Below are 8,184 nucleotides of genomic sequence, written 5' to 3'. Positions count from 1 at the left end.
TGTTAGTTGTTGGTTATTGTCAAACTTCTAGGCTCCAGGAATCTTAACGCCTCCCCGGGGCTCTGTGAGCCTGCTGAAAGCCCCTAAACAGACTCACGCCAATTAGCACTAGGTTGTATCCTGACACATTTTTCTCTCATTGTTTCAAGTGTGTGTTTTGTTTCCACAGCCAGGCTGTTCCTTCAGCAGGGTCATGTCTTACACTCATCCTGGATTCCCCACAGCCCTATAATATGCTGAGCACACCACGGCCACTCGATAACTCCTTGACTTCCCTGGGTGTTTATTGTTATACGATTTTTAGTCTGTAGCACTTCCCACCTAGGAAGAGACTTAAATGGAATCTGTAGCTTTGGTTTAGTTCATCCAATCATAGAATATAGAATGTCGGATCTGCAGAGGACCTGGGGGCTCATCTGGCCCAGCCCCCTCATTTTACAGACTTCAGCTGCAGGCAGCCTCACAGATAAGCACCAAATATCAGCCACCCTAGATGTTACTATTTCGTGCCCCCCCGCGGCCGGCTGGCCACACCTGAGCCAAGTGATCAAGGGACTGCTCCTCACCACTCACTGGGCAGCCGGCTGCAGGGCAGCAATTCTCAGAGGCCAGTCACTGAACCACCAGCATGGCAGCACCTATGAGCTCTTTAAAAATGCAAATTCTCAGGCCCTGTCCATATTTATTGAATCGAAAACTCTGGGAGTGAAGCCCAGCTAATCTGCTTTTTAAGGAGTCCTCTCTAGGCACAGTGGTTAAGAGCTACAGCTGCTAACCAAAAGGTCGGCAGTTCAAATCTACGAGCTGCTCCTTGGAAACTCTATGGGGCAGTTCTACTCTGTCCTGTACGGTCACTATGAGCTGGAATTGACTCGACGGCAATGGGTTTTTGGTTTGGCTAGGTGATTTGAGGCAGTTGTGGTTCATTGGTAGAATTTTCACTTTCCATGTGGGAGACCTGAGTTCAATTCCTGGCCAGTGCACCTCATGGCACAGCCCCCACCTATCCATCAGTGGAGGCTTGAGTGTTGCTATGATGCTGAACAGGTTTCAGCGGAGCTTCCAGACTAAGACAAATGAGGAAGAGAGGTCTGGTGATTTATTTCCAAAAATCAGCCAGTGAAAATCCTACTGATCACAAGGGTCCAATGGGCAAACTAACCACGGGGCTGGAGCAGGACTGGGCAGCATTTCGTTCCCTCGTGCGGGGTCACCATGAGTCAGGGGTAACTCTGCAGCAACAACAACTCGTTGATTCTGATGCCGAGGTGTCGGAACCAGGGCGGAGGGCGCAGACTTACGGTCAGCAAACCTGTGCCGGAATTTGGGCTTCGCTACTGAGTGCCAGTGTCATTTGTACAGCAGCAAGAAGACTACCCACCTCCCCAGGCTTTTGCGCACACCGGCTAATGCTCCTGGCACACAGTAGGCTCTTAAGAAATGTGAGCTGAAGTTGAATTGCCACTTGTCTCGGGTGAGTAGCTCAATGACTGATTGCAAGGCTGATTGGAGGACATGCAACTTTCATCACCTTCCTCGGGAAAAACAAATCTATTAAGCGCTTAAATGCATGATACTCTGCTTTCTTCTACATATTGAGAAAAAAAGTATTCTAAACTGGGGTGACAACCGGATACAGTGCAAAGGCCAAAGGGTTTGGACGTGGAAGGATGCTGGTCCAAAGGCCAGCTCCACCACCGCGTGATCGCTATGTGATCTTGACCCATTTACACTGACATGTTCATTCATTCAATGGATATGTTTTGGTGCTCCCACTATGCACTACGGAGTCCCTGGATGGTGCAAATATTAAGGCCCTTGGTTGCTAACTAAAAGGGTGGCAGTTCAAGTTCACCCAGAGGTGCCTCAGAAGAAAGACCTGGTGATCAGCTTCCAAAAAACCAGCCCCTGTGACGCACAGTTCTACCTGACACACACGGGGTCGCCGCGGGTCAGAGTCGACAGCGACTGTTTTGTACTGTGTGCCGAGGAGCGTGCTAGGCATGGAGAACTCATCAGGGAACAAGTTACGCCTTTTGCTCCCTTATATTTCCCAGCCCCCTGGCAGCTGGGCAGAGTATGTGTCTAGCTCTGGCCAGTGACGCTGAGCAGAAGGGATGTGCGTCACCCTGGGGCTGATGCTGTCCTCCCAGCTCACACATGACTCTCTAGCCCATTTCCTGCCATGGCCACCAAGGGACTGCACGCTCCAGACAGTGGAGCCTCCGCCGCCTCGGATCCCGGCGTGACCAGGTGCAGCAGGGGCCTCTGCTGAGCCACACACGACAAGTAGCACGAGAGAAAAACATGAGATCTGGGATGTATTTGTTTCCACTCCAAAGCCCCGTCTCTCCAGACGAATACAGACGTTGCCCCCGTGGAGTCTGCACTCTGGAAGGCAAACAGCAAACATACGGTCAGGGATTTAGCTCTCGTTGTCGGAGGTGCTATGAAGGACTCATGCGGGGTGCTAGGAAAGCATGTATTGATGAGGCCTGGCCTCATCCGGGGGGTTCAAGGAAGCCTTCCCTGGGGAAGTGTAAATTGAGATCTGAGGGATGAGTAGGAATTAGCTACAGAAGGGGAGGCCCAACCCAGAAGGAAGGACCAACATGTGCAACGGTCCTGAAGTGGGAGAGCAGGTGGTGTATTAGAGGACAAAGAACAGGTCAACGTGGTAGGCGTGCCAATAGTGACCAGGGCTGAGCAAGGAGGTAGGCTAGAACCAGGTTAGGAAGGATTTATCGGCCATATTAAGGTGCCCTAATGGCACAATGGTTAAGTGGTTTGAACCTACCCAGTGGATCTGCTGAAGAAAGACCTGGTGATCTGCTCCTGTGAATATTATAGCCCACAAAACTCTATGGGGCAGTTCTACACTGTCATATGGGGTCACTGTGAGTAAAAATCAACTCCATGGCACCTAACAACAAGAAAACATCAGCCATACTAAGGGTGTGGGATTTTATCTTAAAAAAAAATGGTAAACTGAAAAATTTAAACAAGGCACAATACGAAATATGCTTTTGAAAGTGTTTTGAGCCTCACCTTCCTCATCTGTACAATGGGCATAATAATATACATACTTCACAGAATATGCAAAGGGAATTTAATAACCTCTGTAAAACATGATGCTGGGTACATTCCCAAAGATTTGAAAACTGTCTGGCCCCTCCTGCTTAGAGGTTACATCCAGCACGAATACCCTCTGGGGTCACATCCAGCACGAATAGCCTCGGAGTTTACATCTAGCACAAATTTTACAGAGGTTGCTGAGATCCTCAGGAAGAGGCCCGTAACATCTTTGCAATAAAAAGCTAACATTTACTAGCACTTACTGTATGCTAGGCCCTGTTCTGGAAACCCTGGTGGAATAGCGGTTAAGTGCTATGGCTGCTAACCAAAAGGTCAGCAGCTTGAATCCACCAGGCGCTCCTTGGAAGCTCTATGGGGCAGTTTTACTCTGTCCGATACGATCGCTATGAGTCGGAATAGATTTGATGGTGACAGATTTTTTTTTTTAGGCACTGTTCTAAGTATCCACTCACCACCAGGGAATGCCAAAAAACATAATAATAAACAACCAAACCCACTGTAGTCGAGTCGATTCTGACTCATAGTGGCCCTATAGGACAGAGTAGAACTGCCCCATAGGGTTTCCAAGGAGCGGATGGTGGATTTGAAATGCCAATCTTTTGGTTAGCAGCCAAGCTTTTAACCTCTGCACCACCAGGGCTCCGCCTATGGGATAGGTATTATTATTAGCACTCCCATTTAACAAATGGGGAAACCTGGAAACAGTGTGGTCCAACTACTTGCTCAGGATCACACAAAACCAAAACCAAAACCCACTGCTGTCGGTCGATTCCAATTTATAGCGACTTTTATACGACAGAGTAGAACCGCCCCATAGAGTTTCCAAGGAGCACCTGGCGGATTTGAACTGCTGACCCCTTGGCTAGCAGCTATAGCTCTTAACCACTATGCCACCAGGGTTTCCTAGGATCACACAACTGGTAAATAAATAGCATGGTACGATTTACTCAGATACTCTGACTCCAGGGTTCTCACTCTTAATCACTATACTTCACTGTCTCTTTGAAAGGAATGGGACTTTAGGGAAACAAAGCACAGCTCTGGCCACACACAAAGATGTGAGTGGAAGTTATGGGCCATCACTGTGAGAACCTGCGGTACATCACTGTACACTGTCGAAATGTCGTTCCCTGCAAGGCAGAGAGAGAACCTGGTAGCCCAATCCAGGGCATCACCCAGACCCCACACCCTGAGCCAGTGACTAATGCCTGGTCTCTAAGTCACCCCATCAGTCTCCATGTGCCCATTCCAGAGATGGCCCCTCACTCCAAGTGCGGCCTCACCACACACCTCCCAAGTCACTGCTTGGTGAGAATCTTGGACCCCTCAGACGCATGAGTGAGGGTGCCTGCTGGTGAGGAGGGCACCACCCGGCCTGGCACGTATCCGTGGGAATGAGTTCCAGGCATATGGTGTCAGTGGAGCCCTTGTGGAGGGCCAGCCGACCAACCTAGCTGGTCTCTGGGACAGGCAGGCAAGGTGGCTGTCCTGCTCCTGCCTCTGTCTGCAGTCAACCAGAAAGTCAGAAAATGTGCTCAGCGACCAGCGAAGCAGATGGCTGAGAAGACCACGTGTATACAATATTTATGAAATGTGAGCAGAGCAGAGCTGCGGCTGAGGCTCCCGTCCCTGGCAGAGTAATTCAGCCCTGTGTGATGAACAAGATTGTAATTGGGGTAGTTCCAATTTACTAACCATTTGCAAAAGATTACATACCTCTCACATATTATCCTCTCCTAATCTTACTTTAATGAACACTACTCTATCTGTATGTATAATTTCAGGGCGGGGGAACAAAACAATTTCTAGCCTAGAAGGCAAAGCTGTAGCTAATACATTAACATCCAAATTAGAGAGAGAGAGAAAAATTGTCAGATCTACAGCTCAAGTAATTTAAAGGCTCCCTCCCCTTCCACGCAGTAAAAGACAGATATACTGTAGAGGCGATTTCTATTAAAAGCACTGACTTAGAGGTGGGCAGGTAAGAACTTTTCCTCCATCCTCACCTGGAACCATTCACTTCACCTGAAGAGGGGCCTCCATAAGGAATGCAGCTGATCCTCACTGGTAGAAAAGAGCTGTTCCTTCCGGGAAGGAAGCAAGTCAGACTAGTAGAAGAACTTCCAGGGAGTAATGGCTGTTGGTAACCACTCCTTCCCTAAAAAGTTATGAGTTCATTAACCCATCTATGTCAGTTTCCTAAGGCTGCATGACAAAATACCACAAACCGGGTGTCTTACAAGAACACAAATTTATTGTGTCACAGCTCTGGAGGCCAGAAGTCCAAATCGATACATCTGTCATGCCATTCATGCTCCTCCAAAGTCTCCAGGGATAGGTCCTTTCTTGTCTCTCCCAGCTTCTGGCAGTCCCAGGCATTCTTGGCTTATAGAACATCTTCCAGTGGCTGTCCTTCCTGTTGGTCTGTATCTCTTCTCTTCTATAAGAAAAATACTCTGATTGGATTAGGACCCACCCTATTCCAGTATAACAAAAACAAAAAAACAAAACAACCTGTTGCCCTCAAGTTGATTCCAACTCACAACAACCCACTAGGATAGAGTAGAACCGCCCCATAGGGTTTCCAAGGAGCAGCTGGCAGATTCGAACTGCCAACCTTTTGGTTAGTAGCTGAGCTCTTAACCACTGCGCCACCAGGGCCCCTACTCCAGTATGATTTCTCGTTAATTTAACTGACAACATCTTCCAAGATCCTATTTCCAAACAAGATCATAGTCACAGGTACCAGGGATTAGGATTCAACATACCTTTTGGGGAAACACAATTCAGTCTGTAACACAATCTCCGTGTCAGTCTCATCACATGTAAACCGGGGTGGGGTGGGGTAATAGTGATGCCTTATTCATGCCTCATTCATTCAACAATTTCTATTGAGACCTGCTATGTGCATTTAGCAAGGAGCCTTGGTGGCGCAACAATTAAGCACTGAACCGCTAACCAAAAGGTTGGTGGTTTGAACCCACCCAGGGGCTTCACGGGAGAAAAGACCTGGCGATCTGCTTCCGTAAAGATTACAGCCTAAAGTACTGTATGGAGTAGCTCTCCTCTCTCACAGGAGGTTGCTATGAGTCAGAATCAACTCAAAAGCGGCCAACAACATGGGACATGAGTACATAGCAGTCTTCCAGGTACTCAGGAGACGACAGTTAAAAACAAAAAACGTCCCTGCTCTCACAAAGCTTACATTTTAATGTGGAAAGAAAAACAAATGAATATTTAGTATGTCAGGTGATGTGACAGGACTATAAACAGGACCCGGCCCTGCAGCTACAGGACTACTGCTGGGCTTGCTCCCCTTCACAACTGTGGGTGACAGGACTGACTTCCCACTCTCAGGACTTAGGCTTTGAATGGTCTTCCTGCCTGTGGGGATGGTTCAGCACTGAGTCATCCCCGCTATTTCCAGGTTCCCTTTGTGACGAATGGTTTCATCTGAAGTCTGAGTGCCATTACTGACTCCCAGGGAGGCAGCTTGGGCCAGCTTCCTCTCCAGAATGAGGGGAGGAGAGACCCAGTGCCCAGAGCCACTATCTAGCTGATGACAGTAAGAAGCCCTTCCACCCACCCTCCCCCACCCTCCCCTCCCCTCCCCCACCCTCCCCACCCCCCCACCCCTGCTTGCAAAAGGTGTTAGGGCCCCAAGGAAGAGGTCAGGGAATATAACCATCAAAAGACACTGCTTCCAATACCGGGAACATCTTTCAGGAACTCCTTCCTGGTTTTCCTCTGCATGGCCAGAGCCACAGAGCAGGACTGCAGGGGAGAAGGGCTCACCTGGCTGGACACATCGAGTCCCCCTGAGGGTGGATGAGGCTGAGAAGAGTATGGAAAACAGCGATTGTCCTCCCACTCAGGCCAGAACCTCTGTGTACTAACCATCTACTATGTACAACCGGTTACCGTCGAGTTGATTCCAACTCATAGCAACACTACAAGACAGAGTAGAATTGTCCCACAGAGTTTCCAAGGAGCAGCTGGCGGATTCGAACTGCTGACCTTTTGGTTAGCAGCCATAGCTCTTAAACACTACACCACCAGTGCTCAACTGTGTATAAACAAGGGTAGATTAACCAATAAGCACAGTATGCAGGGGCTTGCATTGAGGAAGGTACACATGGGCTTAACTGTATTTACTTACTATTCTGTGGTGAGCAATTTCACATGAGTTTCACCATGCCTTTGACTGGGTGGGGGATAAGTGAAATTGCACATGCGGATTGGCGAGAAGACACAATTGGGCTTGTGCGTACCTTGCTTATGAGGTAATCCAGCCCTGTGTGCAAGGGAGGAGACCTCCCAAACACAGCTCTGCAGGCACAGCTCTGCAGCCTGGGACGAAGGCACCGAGGTGGTGTGGGTTGCCAGATGTGATGCCTGTGCCCCTGCTCCCAATCTCTGACCCCACCACAAATGGCAGGAAAGTGCTATCACCTAGCCCCAGGCCTCATCTGTTTGGAGCCCTCTCCTAGCGCTGCGGCTCTCCCTCCTCAGGTTCGCCTTCCACTCTCACTTAATTGCCTTTCAGAACTGTTTGCCAGGATGCGGGGAGACTGATTGAATTCAGGAGCTTTGTTCCCAGATCTTGTCAATCAGCCCCGTTCATGTCCACCCTTTCCACACCTCACCGGACTCTCTGCGCTCCAGCTACCACACTCTCTTAAATAAACACACACACACCTGGCTGGTGACGAGTGGTCTGTACAACCTGCTAGGAAAGGTCCTATGAAACCACCTGACTGCTATCTAAACTCACAAAACGCAGGCCTTTCAAGTGGTGCTCCAGCCACTCCCCATTTTCCTGGCCGCCGACTCAGGGGGCCGATGGCATCTATCCTCTAGTGTCTCCAGGGCCACCCAGAGGGAGTTGGGACTTTTGAAAAAAAATTTCACCCCCCTCCAGAAAGAGCTTTCTGTATTAATGCCTATCAAGGCTGGGCTGGGCCCCCTCCAGGCCACCAGGGCCTGGTAATATGGCTGACATTCCCCCATCCCTTAACAGCAGGCTCTGGTCTCTCCCTCTGTGGGTGTGTGTGCAAGGTGGGCATATTAGGGGGCAGAGGGAAAGAG

The sequence above is a fragment of the Elephas maximus genome, chromosome 17, assembly GCF_024166365.1.
Source record: "Elephas maximus indicus isolate mEleMax1 chromosome 17, mEleMax1 primary haplotype, whole genome shotgun sequence".
NCBI classification, from domain to species: domain Eukaryota; kingdom Metazoa; phylum Chordata; class Mammalia; order Proboscidea; family Elephantidae; genus Elephas; species Elephas maximus.
Note: the sequence above shows the minus strand (reverse complement) of the source record.